At 48.1% G+C, this 14,711-nt stretch overlaps 1 long non-coding RNA gene and 1 other non-coding gene across 2 annotated transcripts in view; both read left to right on the top strand.

The window, feature by feature from the left end:
• Nucleotides 1-14,711, top strand: part of LOC140481684 (uncharacterized) — a 119,726-nt gene that overhangs the window by 34,821 nt on the left and 70,194 nt on the right. Inside the window, exons 3-4 of the long non-coding RNA XR_011961585.1 lie at nucleotides 1,817-2,013; nucleotides 5,292-5,488. This is a non-coding gene — a long non-coding RNA (uncharacterized lncRNA). The remainder of the gene's footprint in view (nucleotides 1-1,816; nucleotides 2,014-5,291; nucleotides 5,489-14,711) is intronic.
• On the top strand, nucleotides 10,673-10,863 carry LOC140483004 (U2 spliceosomal RNA). Its single transcript, XR_011961852.1, has one exon. It is a non-coding gene; the product is annotated as a U2 spliceosomal RNA (small nuclear RNA).

The raw sequence follows: 14,711 nt of genomic DNA, 5'->3' as shown, positions 1-14,711 counted from the left end.
TTTGGGTGAAGACCTTGCCTTCAGGAGTGGATCAAACCCCTGTGAGTTAACTGTACCTGTACAATGTACTTTGTTCTTGAGAGTGGGCCTGGTTTTCCAAGGCTGGGCCAGGACTCCATGGAGACTGTGTGCTATGGGGTGTGCATTTGCTGCCTTCAGGAGTGGACTCTGCAGTTTGGAATGGACTCCATTTTGGACCATGCACCTCAAACTGGAGTGGACTCTACATTTTGAAGACTCTATTTGGACTGTATACCAGAAAGGACTCTGTTTTTTTTGGTAATTAACTGTATTGTGTTGTTTGTTGGGTCTATCACTTGCACTGTCTTGTGTTCCCTGGGTTTGGCATGCCTTACTGCGAGCTGGGAGGCTCATGGGTCGTCCTGAAAGCTGTCACCCCAAGAGTCGGCGGGTGGGTAGGCCATCCTGTGAACCTGAAGGTTGGTAGACTGTCCCGAAAGCCAGAGGGTGGGTAGGCCACCCTGATGCCAGTTACCCTGAGGGCCAGATGGTGGGTCGGCCATTCTAAGCGCTGTCGTCCCGAGAAGGGGTAATCGGGACGGGCTGTCCTAGAGGTGGTCGAAAGGTGTGTCAGAGCAGCCGAGAGCCAGAAGGCGCGTGGGGGATGGTTGAGATTCGGAAGGCTTGTGGGCTACCCTGCATGTTGTCGTCCCAGGGAAGGGGACAGGCTGTCCTAGAGGTGGCCGGAAAGTGTGCCAGGATAGCCCAATGGCCGGATGGCGCATCGGGGTGGGTGAGAGCCCAATGGTATGTAGGGACAGACTGAGAGCCAGAAGGCGGGTAGCCATCCTCAGTGCTGTCACCCCGGGCAGGTACTGGGGCGGGCTGTCCTAGAGGTGTTCGAAAGGTGCTGAGGGTGGTTAGTGAAGCTGGAAGGTGGGTAGGCCGTCCTGACCGCTGTCACCCCAGGCGGGTACTGGGGCGGGCTGTCCTAGAGGCGGACCGAGAACTGGAAGGGGCATGGGATGGACGGAAGGTGTGTAGGAGCGGGCTGCCTTAGAGTGGCCGGAAGGTGGGAGGAACAGGGGCTTGCTGGGTCTGTATTGTCTGCACTTTTGTATGTAACAATATTGTCTCATGTACAAATGTCATTGTCACTGTCTTTTCATATGTGGAACTGGGATTTGAGGTTTATCCTCATCTCCCTGTAAATTGGTTAAATGGTAGGGTTTGGGGCCTGGCTTTGCTGCTCCTCTCCCTTGTAAAATTGCTGCTGTATACAGCTGTAAATGTTAAGTTTTCCTTTTTGTAAACTGTTTTGTAATTTTTTAATAAAATAAAAAATAAATAAATAAATGGGACATTAGCATGATTGCTATGTGCCAGTATTCTGGGGCTTCTGGTTAAAAAAGTATCATCAGGCGATTTAGAAACTCCTGAGTTCAGGGAACTGACTGCAGGTTGGCTGGTCACAGCCAGTGTGTTACTGTTGTATTTGATAACTGGTTCCTAAGCTGGCTGGTCACACAGACAGTGAATACTGTTATATTTTAGTTCTCATTGGGGAACTTGTTTTTTTTGCCCCTGTATTTTACTGGATGGTTGCAGCCTGTGTGTTTTTGTTTTTTGAGCAAGGACGATGATGGTTTTTGTGGCAGGGCTTAGCCCTTGCACTATGGTTTGTAGTGTTTTCACCTTTTTGAGTGGTTACGAAGTTTAAGAAAAGTTCTTGCTGTTGCATTTGAAGTGAATGAGAAGTGATAATTTGTTTGAAACTTCTTTCAAAATGCCTGCGCCTCAGGCAGAAGTTCTAACAGTGTTTTGTTATTTCTGTTGATAACAATGGACTGTCTAGTGAGCTAGAGATCGGGGGTGGAGTCGGGATGCGATCACATAAAGAATTGGTCCACCTCAGTGCTCTCACAAGTGAGCAAACCATACTGCCAGAAGTAACCTCAAACCTGTGCAGGAAACTTGGATATCGTATTGAAATTAACAAAGGATTAACAGCTACAAGGGTTTACCAACAAAGATGATGACACACACACTCAGGTAAGGGTGATACTTTATGAATCAAATCAAGACCTTTTTAACAGAGATTGTGTTTGGACTGAGCTCCTGTGAGTTTAAAAAAAAGCAAAACAAAACATATAAACAGGGGATACAAAAGGCCTTGTCAGTTGAGGGACTGACCTTGAGCTCTCTGATCAGAGCCCATGCACTGTGCACATATCAATAAACAGTGACTTGATGATGGGATACTTACCTCTATGCAATTATTCCAAAGACCATTTATTAGTCCTTCTTTGTTACATAATACCAAATCTAAAGTAGCCAGTTCTCTGGTTGGCTCCATGACAAGTTGCTGTGGGAAACAATCCCTTATACATTCAATGGACCTTGCTTTGAGCCTTCCCTTGCCAAGTTGAATAATCTAATCAATGTTCATGTTCAAATCACCTAAAATTACTTTTGAGTCCTTCTCAATCCCTCATTATTGAAGAACATAGGAACATAAGAACTAGGAGCAGGAGTAGGCCATCTGGCCCTTCGAGCCTGCTATACCATTCAAATAGACCACGACTGATCTTTACAGGCCTCAGCTCCACTTACCCACCCTCTCACCCTAACTCTTAATTCCTTTCCTGGTTTATACTATGCTAAACTTTGGCAGTATTGTTTTGGAGGCTGAAAATTACTCCTAGCAAGGGGTCGCTTCCCTTATCTTTTATTTCCACCCTAGACCCTAGTGCCAATATAGTTTGTTACCACAGCCTTGATGCCATGCTTAAACAATGAAACAACTCCACCTCCTGCTCTTTCTTGTCTAACCTTTCAGAGTACTGAGTACCCTTGGACATTTAACTCCCAGTTCTGAACTTCCTGTAACCATGATTCAGTAATCCCCACCAGGTATACCCATTTGTCTGCATCTGTGACATCAGCTCCTTGACTTTATTCCGAATACTGTGTGTGTTTAGGTCCAAGGTTTTTAAATCAATCCTACTTGTTTGTCTTTCTCTTTCAATATTTTCTTGTGCACCACGCTTTCCATACTCTCCATCCTTATTTATTACTTCATAATACCGAACCGAACCTCTGTCATTTACTCCAACTTTGCAACTCACATTTTGATCTTTTATGAATCCTTCTCTCACCATAATCATTAGACTGACCCTGCCTGTTTATCCTATTAGTCTTTACTGACTGCATACCTTGTGACCTGTTGCATTGGATCCTAACCCTCTGCCTTAATGTATAAATCCATTCAAATTGCACTAGTAACCATCCCCACCAGGATAAAATGCAACCTGTCTTTTTTGTACAGATCCCACCTAACTTGGAAGAGATCCCAATCTACATATGGCCAAGCTCCCTGAACCCTCCATGCAGGACCTCATCATTCTTCCTTTCTATGTCATTGGTACAAGTGTGTACCATGACGTCTAACTGTTTACCATCCCTCTTCAGTATGTCCTGAGCACGCTTAGAGACATCCTTGACTCTGGCAACAGGGAGGCAATACATGTCTTGGTGTCTTGTTTGTGGCCATAGAAATGTCTATCTGTGCCTTTAACTATTGAGTCGTTGACTACCACTGTTTATTTGCACTTCAACCTCCTCTGCTGGCACTGTTCTATCTACTGCTGTTGTCATCCCCGATACGCAGTCCCTCTGAACAGTATCTAAAGTAGCTCACCTGTTTGAGATGGGGACAGCCACAGGGGCCTCCTGCATTGTTTGTCCCTTGTGACCATCCTGTATCTGTCTGCCTCAGCCTTGGGTATGACTGCCTCCCTGAAGCAGATGTCTATGACCCTCTCGGCCTCCTACCTGCTCCATCTGAGTGCCAGTTAATTTAAACAATCTGTTAAAAACTGTAGCTGTACACACTTCCTCCAAATGTAACCATCTAGGACAGTTGAACTCTCCCAGAGTTGTCAGATAGGAGAAAGTGAAGACTGCAGATGCTAGAGATCAGAGTTACTTTCTGACAGAGTTGCCAGATGTCACACGTAGAGCACCTGATGCCCCTTACCAATATTTTCACCTGGTTATGATTTAATTAAGAGAAGTGTCTATGTAAATCTCCCTTATTGTTTTGGCTTTAGCTAATAAAGCAGTTATTTGACCTATTTTCTCACTATCTCAGTTCTAAAAGGTCATCCCTTCACTTGGAGGCTGTGCCCTCAGGGCCTATGAATGACAACATTTTCCTTATGCTCACTCAGTCCAAGCCTCTTAATATTCTGTAGATTTCAATGAGATCTTCCCCCTCTTCCTTCTAAACAGCATTGATTACGGACCCAGAGTCCTCAGTCACTGCACATGTGACATCTTCCTGTGTGCCAGCTGTGTCTCCAACCGGGGAGAGTATGCCCCCGATACTCATTGATTCCGATTTTGCTCAGGCTCCTTCATGCCATTCCTAATCAAATGCGACCCTGCTATCAAGGCCGTCCCTTTCCCCTCCCCTCTGGGTTTCAGCTCTTTTGACCATGTTTGAACCAAGGCTGTAATGAGGTCAGGAGCTAAGTGGCCCTGGCACAACCCAAACCAGGCATCAGTGAGTAGGTTAATGCTGCTTGCATGTGCTGCTTGATATCAATGCTGATGGCAATTTTCATTACTTTGCTGAAGATCGAGAGTAAACTAATGGAGCGGTAGCTGGCCAAGTTGGCTTTGTCCGGCTTTTTGTGTGCAGATAAATGCATCTTTACTGTATGATCCAGTGGTTCCAGATGTGACTTTACCACGGCAGCAAGATATCCTTGCTCTATACTTGAACCCTTTTGCTATGAATGCCAACTTATCTTTTTCCTTCTTTACTGCCTGCATGCTTATCTTCAGCAACTGGTGCACAAAGACACAGACATCTCATTATAAATTCCCTTCTCTCAATTTATAGCCATTCAGATAATAATGTGCCTTCCTGCTTTTGCTACGGAAGTGGATAACCTCATACTTATCGACATTATACTTCATCTGCCATGTACTTGCCCACTCATTCAGCCTGTCCAAATCCCAATCAAGTTCGTTCTTTCTATACAGTGAAACTCAAGGAAAAGCAGCAGTATGTCCAACTCAGAATTGATTAGGAAATAAATTTCAATGAAATGAGAAATTGAGAAGGGAACAAAAGTACATTTTACTGTAATTTGTTTTAGCTTTGGTTGAGTGGTTAAGAAATTTAAGAAAGGTTATTCCTGTTGCATTTGAAGTGAATGAGAAGCGATAATTTGTTTGAAACTTCTTTCAAAATGCCTGGGCCTCAGGCAGAAGTTCTAACAGTGTTTTGTTATTTCTGTTGATAACAATGGACTGTCTAGTGAGCTAGAGATCGGGGGTGGAGTCAGGATGCGATCACATAAAGAATTGGTCCACCTCAGTGCTCTCACAAGTGAGCAAACCATACTGCCAGAAGCAACCTCAAACCTGTGCAGGAAACTTGGATATCGTATTGAAATTAACAAAGGATTAACAGCTACAAGGATTTACCAACAAAGATGATGACACACACACTCAGGTAAGGGTGATACTTTATGAATCAAATCAAGACCTTTTTGACAGAGTTTAGGAGCTACACAGCTTTGCATTGGAGTTTCTGTAATTTGAATTTGTTGATTATATTGACCTAGCATTTCTGGGCGGCACGGTAGCACAGTGGTTAGCACTGCTGCCTCACAGTTCCAGAGACAGAGGTTCAATTCCTGCCTCAGGCGACGAACTGTGTGGAGTTTGCACATTCTCCCCATGTCTGCATGGGTTTCCTCCGGGTGCACCGGTTTCCTCCCACAGTCCAAAAATGTGCAGGTTAGGTGAATTGGCCATGCTAAATTGCCTGTAGTGTTAGGTGCAGGGGTAAATGTAGGGGAATGGGTCCAGGTGGGTGCGCTTCAGCAGGTAGGTGTGGACTTGTTGGGCCGAAGGGCCTGTTTCCAAATTGTAAGTCAACTAATCAATGTTTCAGGCAGAAGCGTTGCGTGAGGAATGTTACCTTGCTGTCTCTCCATGGATGTCACCTTGATTGATGTTCGAATATTAAGTAACGGATCATGTCCCAGCTGTATAGCTGAAACCAGACGTCTTGCTTGCTGGCTTCTTAGGCTCATGTTTCACCATTTTGATACTTTTCGGGTGGCTGGCTGCTGGTACCTCAGTTGTAGCTTTCACTTTTGAAGGTGACTTGTGTAGTTACTGATTCCTGATGAAGAGCTCATGCTCGGAGCGTCGATCCCCCTGCTCCTTGGATGCTGCCTGACCTGCTGTGTTTTTACGACATAGAACATAGAACAGCGCAGTTGAGGCCCTTCAGCCATGAATGTTGCGCCAACCTGTCGAACCAATCTGAAGCCCATCGAAACGACACTATTCTATTTTCACCCATATGACTATCCAATGACTGTTTAAAAGCCCTTAAAGTTGGCAAGTCTACTACTGTTGCAGGCAATGCGATACTTGCGCCTACTATTCTCTGAGTGAAGAAACTACCTCTGAACTCTGTCCTATATCTATCACCCCTCAATATAAAGCTAAGTCCCCTCAGGCCAGCCATCACCATCCAAGGAAAACGTCCATCACTGTCCACCCTATCTAACCCTTTGATTATCTTATATGTCTCAATTAAGTTGCCTCTCAAACTTCTTCTCGCTAATGAAAGCAGCCTCAAGTCCCTCAGCCTTTCCTCGTAAGACCTTCCCTCGATACTATGCAACATCCGAGTAAATCTCCTCCAAGCTCTTTCCAAAACTTCAACTTCAACATCCTTCCAGAGTTCACGGAAGAGGGGGAAAGTGAGAAGGGAAAAGTGCGGAGAAAGGTTTTCACATAGAGGATGGTGGGTGCCTGGAACGCGTTGCCAGTCGAAGCGCTGGCAGCAGGCACATTAGGAACGTTTCAGGCTCACCTTGTTAGACACGTGAACGGGAGGCGGGCGGAACGGCGGGACTGAAACCACGTCTGGGCAACAAGTAGCACGTCCAAACAAGGAGTAGGAATCGGCACAGGCTCGCTGGGCCCTGTGTTATCGATCCGACGGTGCCAAAGTCTCCGGCCACCTGGTGAATTTCTGCAAATACCTCGTAGACGGGGCTGTGACAGGGACCTTATTGGGGTGTCCACGATAATGAGGGCCACGGAGGGCATTCTTGCTGAGCTTGCAGATGGCACAAAGACAGCTAGAGGGACAGGTAGTTTTGAGGAAATGGGCAGGCTGCAGAAGAGCGTGGACACGACGGGCGAGTGGGGAAAGAAGTGACCGAGTGTGCGGTTTTGCACTTTGGTAGCAAGGACAATCGGGTAGACGATTTTCTGAACGAGGGAAAGGCTTTGCGAATCTGAAGCGCAGAGGGTCTCGGGAGTCCTAGGTCCAGGTTGTTTCAAGATTAACACGCAGGTTCATCCGATGGTTCGGAAGGCAAATGCAGTGTCGGCATTCATTTCAAGCGGGCGAGAAGAAAAAGCGCGGAGACGTGCTGCTGAGGCTGCATATCAGGCTCTGGTCTGAGCACAGGTGGAATATTGGGAGCAGTTTTGTGCCCTGTACCGAAGGAAGGGATGCGCTGGTGTTGGAGGGAGTCTAGAGAAGGTTTACAAGCGTGTTCCCCCTGGGCCCGAAGGGTTTGTCACATGAGGTCTCTGGGTCTGTACCCGATGGTGTTTCGAAAGGTAAGGCGGGATCTGACGGAACCTTACAGGCTACTGGGAGGCCTGGTCAGAGTGGTTGTGAAGAAGATGGTCCCACTAGTAGGCGAGACGAGGACCTGGAAGTACAGCCTCAGGGTGAAGGGTCGCCCCTTCAGGCCGAGATGAGGTTGCATTTAAGACAGAGATGGAGAGGTTCAAAGTTTGGGAGAAGATTTGTAGCTCGGGTGCTCGTTGTTGTGGTTCTGTTCGCCGAGCTGGGAATTTGTGTCGCAGACGTTTCGCCCCCTGTCTAGGTGACATCCTGAGTGCTTATGAGGCCTCCTGTGAAGCGCTTCTGTGCTGTTTCCTGCAGCATTTATAGTGATTTGTACCTGCCGCTTCCGGTTGTCAGCTCCAGCTGTCCGCTGCAGTGGCCGGTATATTGGGTCCAGGTCGATGTGCTTATTGATTGAATCTGTGGATGAGTGCCATGCCTCTAGGAATTCCCTGGCTGTTCTCTGTTTGGCTTGTCCTATAATAGTAGTGCTTCACAGAGATAGAGAGGTTCTTGATTATAAGGGGATCAAGGGCTGTGCGGAAGGGCAGGAGAATCGGGGTTGAGAAACCTGTGAGCCACGACCGAATGGCGGAGCGTGGGCCGAATGGCCTGATTCTGCTCCTACGTCTTATGGGCCGTCAGACCTTCCGTGGTCTTGCGGTCATGACAGAAAGCAGCTGTTTCCCAGAGGGTGGCGGCGGTCTGGAATGCACTGCTCGGGAGGGTAGCGAGGCGGGGAACCTCAAAACCGTTGAAAAACTACTTGGGTGAGCACTGGAAATGTCATCACTTTTCCTGGCTACGGACCAAGTGCTGGAAAGTGGGACTAGAGCAGACTTAGAGTAGCTTTGTCAGTGCGGACTCGGAGGGCCAAAGGGCCTCTTCTGTACTGTGTGACTGTGTGGGGAAGCTTTCTGATTCCCACCTGTTGATCGAGGCCGCGCTACCGATGCTTCCTGATGCGGAGCAGCCGGATGGCTCCGAGTGCGCATTGAGGGTGAGAGGGTGGGAGAGAGCTTCGGAGCCTCCGTCCGTTTGGTTCAGGTTCCGTCTCGTCCTGATGCATGCATCGATGTACGTGCTCAGTGGCTACCAATAGAGTGAAGGTGCAGTTGATCCCTGACTCCACGCGCGGTGCTGCAGGTTGAAATGTCTAGACGAAAACAGAACTCGCTGCACCCTTCGGGAGAAGGGTCACTGGACTCGAAGCGTTAATTCTGCTTTCTCTCCACGGATGCTGAGGTTTTGCTTACTGGGTGTTTTGCTTTATTTTGCATTTGAGACCTTGCTTTTTGATTGCACAGCCGCTATCAAACCATTAGCTTGCTGTTAGCGCTGCAATTAGCACCCTTGAATCTTGATTTGCAGTTCTAAGGAAGCAGACCGAATTGGAATGTTTGGAGCGGGAGCCGAACCAATAAAGGCTGATTTGCTGTAAATTGATCTTCACGTCCCCCGTCGTGCTGTTCATTCGCACGAGGTGGGTTGGGGGATGGGAGTTCACATTTTCCAAGACAAGATGGATTAGTCTGTAAGAGGTACTGTTCGTAAAGGTGAGCCGAGATTTCCTGACAGTGAGATTTTTCGGTCAGAATTCGAACCTGCTCCAATCATTTGCCTTGAGGGGAGGCTGAGATTTTTAGAACGTCGAACAGAGCAGCGCAACAACAGGCCCTTCGGCAACTGTGAGAAACAAAACTCACTCACAATTCAGCCTGAGGCAAAGCCTTGGAAACAAGAACATTTTATTCTTTACGGCCTTGCAAGAACGGGCGTTTTGCTCAAGCAATCAGGCTAGCAAAAGCGCGTGAAAACAAAACATGTAAGCATTCTTATTCAGTTTGCAAGTTGCGGAATCACGCCTCCCTTTTCCCATCCTATCCTAAGCCGATTACCTCACTTGTTTTTCTCTAATTTTCCTTATCTGACTACCCTGCTGTCCTTGTCCTTGTCTGTTACGGCCTCTCTGTTATTTTATCCAGTTCCCCTTGTCATACTATAAGCTTATTGTGAAATGCCCCTACTGCTACTTTTGTGGTCAGCTACAACACTTTAAAGTTATTTCTTAGTTTAAAACTATTTCTTAAACAAAAACCTCTATATTCGTTAAAATCTTAGCCTTAAGTATGCTGCAAGAATCCCGCCACCGTTTGTGTAATGTTCCCCTTCCCCTCCCCCCACAACACCCCGTCACCCATCTGCAAAAACAACATCTCTAACCACCACCACCTGCAGAAACTACATTTCTAATCTCCCACAAACTGTCAGGGACATTTAAGCGACTGCTGGACGAGCCACACGCTGGACGGCAGTAAATCGAGGGGTGTGTAGGTTAGGTTGATCTTAGATTAAGAAAACTGCTCGGCACGACATCGTGGGCCGAAGGGCCTGTACTGTTCAATGTTCTAACTGCAGGCACATCCACACACACATCAAAGACATGGAGGGCTCGGCTGAATCTATTGCTTTCTTCTCTACGTGTCACGTTTCATCGAGGTAGTGTCCTAGGCCCAAGCATCTTCAGCGAGTGGTTAGAATATTCAGTGCACTGCCCGAGAGAGAGGGTGCTGGAGGCAGATTCAATGGTGACTTTGGTCGGAGGGTCGGACACTTATCCGAAGAGAGAATATTTGCTGCAGGGCGAGTGGGACTGGGGAAGTTGCTCGTGCAGAGAGCTGATGCAGACATGACAGGCTGAATGTATCATTCAATGCGTGCAGTTCTGCAGTTGGTTACCGCCTCCTCAAAAACGCTGTGCTGGTCACGTGAGAAGTCACGTAAGCTTAGCCCTGACCCACCTGATTGGTGAGATACTGACGATCTCTACATGACCATGAGGCAGTGGTTCACTGACAGGGGAAAAAAAGCAGCTGCTGTAAACGGACCTGCTGCTCTAGTCAGAAATCCTGGGAGGACTACGGCGACAGGGAAACTGTCAGCAGTGATCTACAAGTCTTTGAACAGAATCAAGCTGACTGAAAACATGGAGGACAAATGGGACTTGAGGCAGTCCGCGGTATTGTAGTTATCGCTTCTCGGCCTTTTGGCTAAGATCAAGTGTAGTATCTGTTCTTATCAGTTTAATATCTGATACGTCCCTTATCTGGGGACCATATATTAAATTGATTTTTGGAGCAGGGAGATGGAATAGGGGCTTGCTCCGTCCACTCCACGCATCGACCTGGTATTGCAGTACCTCCGGGAACGGTGCACCCCTCATCTATAAATCTAAAAACAGCTTCATGTTTATAGCTCAGGCTTTTGGTGCTTTGTGTCCACTGGATGGGTTTGAGTACCAAGTGCTTCATTTCTCACATCCAGCCGGGCGTGAGTCGGTTCAAACTCGTCTGTTCTAAGGTGGCTGTTCAGCTCCCGCTCCCTATCCTCCTCTCGCCATCTCTGTCTCTTGCGCACCTTGACACTTGCTCTCAATGTCATCCCCTCACCCCTGCTGCGTGCTGCACCGTCCCGCCAACGCCGGGCCCCGATCTCACACCACGTGGTGTCAGAATTTGGGAGTTGCAGCAACCGTAGCTGCCCACCAGCTTTTGCTACTCGCGAGTGACATTTCAGAAAAACAAGAGAAGGTCGACTGTGCTACGTTGCTGCATGCTGCTGGGGATGAAGCTATCTAGGGGTTCAGTCGTTTTGATTTTGATGACTTGAAAGAGAGATTTCGAGAACACTGTGAGCTAGGACAAAAATAATCGGGACGTATTTAAGGCACATGCTTTTCATCAGAGTGCAAGGGCAAGCGGAATCGATAGGTACGTATGTGACTGACCGGAAAAAACGAGGCAAAGGACTGTGAGTTTCAGCCACTTTCCGATTCACTGAGCCGCGACAGAATCGTGTGTGCTATCACGAATGACTGAGTCAGAGGCAGGTTACTCAGAGAGTCAATTCTCACTGGGAAAAGCAAAGAGGCAGCACTAGCTCGACAACAGCACGTGAGAACACGTAGAACAAACAAACCAATGTTTGATGACCGGAACTGGCCTGGAAAGATAATAAGGCAGGTAGGACCACTGCAGATTATCCGGCACCTGGGCTGTGTACGCAGGGACTGGCACAACACCCCCTTGCCTTCTTTTGCACTTTGCTGCCTCAGCCAGAACTGGCAGCATTCTAAGTCAGTCTCACACAAGCAGCGTGTGCCAGCTGTCTGTGACAACAAATTCCAAAGACTCACAACCCTCTGAGAGAAGACGTTCCTCCTGATCTCACTCTTAAATTGGTGCCTCTTTATTCTGTTCAGTTCTAGGCACTCCCATGAGGGAAAATGTCCTCTCAGCATTCACCCTGTCGAGCCACGTAATGTTCCAATATGTTTCAGTAAGATTGTGTCTCATTCATTTAAACTCAGGATCTACGCTCATCTGGAGGTAGGGTTTACCGGGCTCAATTTTACTGGAAAGCTGACCTCCGGCCAGTTCAGCAAATAGGTCGTTGAGCAAAGGGAAAGGAAACCGCCTAGCACACACCAGCAGGTGAACTGTTGCAGCTTGATATTGCGGCTCCGGAACTCAATCCCTCTACCAATGAAACCTAACAGCCTTCTTAACAGCACTATCCACCCGGGTGGCAACTTTCAGGGATCTCTGTACAGGGGACTCCAAGATCCCTCTGCACATCCACACTACCAAGAATCTTTCCATCGACCCAGTACTCTGCCTTCCTGTTATTCTTCCCAAAGTGCATCACCTCACATTTAGCTGCATTGAACTCCATTTGCCGCCTCTCAGCCCAGTTCTGCAGTTTATCGAAGTCCCCCTGCAACCTGTAACATTCTTCCACACTGACCACTACTCCACCGACTTTAGCGTCGTCTGCAAATTTACTAATCCATCCACCTATGTTATGCCTGCGTCTAAGTCATTTATAAAAATGACAAACAGCAGTGGTCCCAAAACAGACCCTTGTGGCACACCACTAGTAACCGGACTCCAGGCTGAATGGATTCCTGATGAAGGGCTTTTGCCCGAAACGTCGATTTCGAAGCTACTTGGATGCTGCCTGAACTGCTGTGCTCTTCCAGCACCACCAATCCAGAATCCAGGCTGAATATCTTCCATCAACCACCACTCGCTGCCTTCTTTCAGAAAGCCAGTTTTTAAGCCCAATTGCTGAATCAACCTCAATTCCATGCCTCTGCCTTTTCTCCAACAGCCTACCACGTGGAACCTCATCAAAGGCTCCCGGCGTCCTGCTTGTCTACCCCATTGAAAACAATAGCGTGCTTCTTTAGCATTCTTGATCAGTCGCTCTCGGAATCTTGACAAGTGATTGCCTTCGGCCCAGTTGAGTTCGATTCTGTCCAACCACATTCTTGCCCATAAAGCTGTAAGATTTCCTTTGATGACGCGCAGGCTGTGTCTTCAGACTGACCGTATAACTGAACGTTCCCACCGTGAAAGCACCACTTCACCTGTGTGTGTTCCTCGCGCAGTTTCTGAAGGTTGCAGCGCAACATGACTCAGCCGTATCAATGGAACCGGTTCGCCGTTCAGTAAGGGAGCGTCGGCAGGTATCGCCAGTATCTCTGTAACAACAACACCTCATTGGTTTGTGCGTCTGGGCTTTTGTCTTCTTGCCCTTTTTGTACCATTTAGGATTTCTTCCTGTACTTTCGCTGCAGGTTATTGGTACCTTCTCCCCCGAGCGCACCCACTTAATATATTCTTTTTTAATGCTGCAGTTTCTGCACACAGCTTCTTTCTACCAGCAATTTGCTGCTGCCTGACATGTGTTTCCACAGCAGTGGCAGTTTTGTGTCTACGTTGGTGCTTGTCCCTGGGCCACCATTTTGTGAACTCTTAGCCACCATTTTGTGAGGTGTTGACCTTCCTTGGCTGCGAGTTCCACCACGGTTGCCATTCCCAGCACTTTCATTTAATTGTAGTCACCTTTGCGTCAGTAATCTCTCCTGGATCGCTTCACATCTTACGGCAGGCTGCTACAAAAGGTGGAGCCTCGTGGGATCTGAGGTGAGCCGGCTAGCTGGGTACAAAACCGGCTCGGTCACAGAAGACAGACAGTAGCGGTGGAAGCGCGTTTTTCGGAAGGGAGATCAGTAACCAGTGGTGTCTCGCAGGGCTCAGTGCTAGGACCTTTGTTGTTTGTGACGTGTAAATAAATGATCTGTACAAAGAGCTGTACAAAACTCCAGTTAGGCTACAATTGGGGGATATCGCGCGCAGTGCTGTTCGGCACACTACCAGAAGGACGTGGATGCTTTGGAGAGGGTGCACAGAAGGTTTACCAGGACGTTGCCTGCCCTGGAGTGCTTCTGTTGTGAGGAGAGGTTGAATAAACTTGGATTGTTGTCACTGCAAAGACGGAAGCTGAGGGGCGACCTGATAGAGGTCGACAGCATACTGAGAGGCATCGAAAGGGTGGCGAGTCAGTGGGTACAGGCTCACGGTGAGAGGGGGAAAGTGAGAAGGGAAAAGTGCGGAGAAAGGTTTTCACATAGAGGATGGTGGGTGCCTGGAACGCGTTGCCAGTCGAAGCGCTGGCAGCAGGCACATTAGGAACGTTTCAGGCTCACCTTGTTAGACACGTGAACGGGAGGCGGGCGGAACGGCGGGACTGAAACCACGTCTGGGCAACAAGTAGCACGTCCAAACAAGGAGTAGGAATCGGCACAGGCTCGCTGGGCCCTGTGTTATCGATCCGACGGTGCCAAAGTCTCCGGCCACCTGGTGAATTTCTGCAAATACCTCGTAGACGGGGCTGTGACAGGGACCTTATTGGGGTGTCCACGATAATGAGGGCCACGGAGGGCATTCTTGCTGAGCTTGCAGATGGCACAAAGACAGCTAGAGGGACAGGTAGTTTTGAGGAAATGGGCAGGCTGCAGAAGAGCGTGGACACGACGGGCGAGTGGGGAAAGAAGTGACCGAGTGTGCGGTTTTGCACTTTGGTAGCAAGGACAATCGGGTAGACGATTTTCTGAACGAGGGAAAGGCTTTGCGAATCTGAAGCGCAGAGGGTCTCGGGAGTCCTAGGTCCAGGTTGTTTCAAGATTAACACGCAGGTTCATCCGATGGTTCGGAAGGCAAAT

This window comes from Chiloscyllium punctatum, chromosome 1 (genome assembly GCF_047496795.1).
Source record: "Chiloscyllium punctatum isolate Juve2018m chromosome 1, sChiPun1.3, whole genome shotgun sequence".
NCBI classification, from domain to species: domain Eukaryota; kingdom Metazoa; phylum Chordata; class Chondrichthyes; order Orectolobiformes; family Hemiscylliidae; genus Chiloscyllium; species Chiloscyllium punctatum.
Note: the sequence above shows the minus strand (reverse complement) of the source record. Positions and strands in the feature narration are given on the sequence as shown.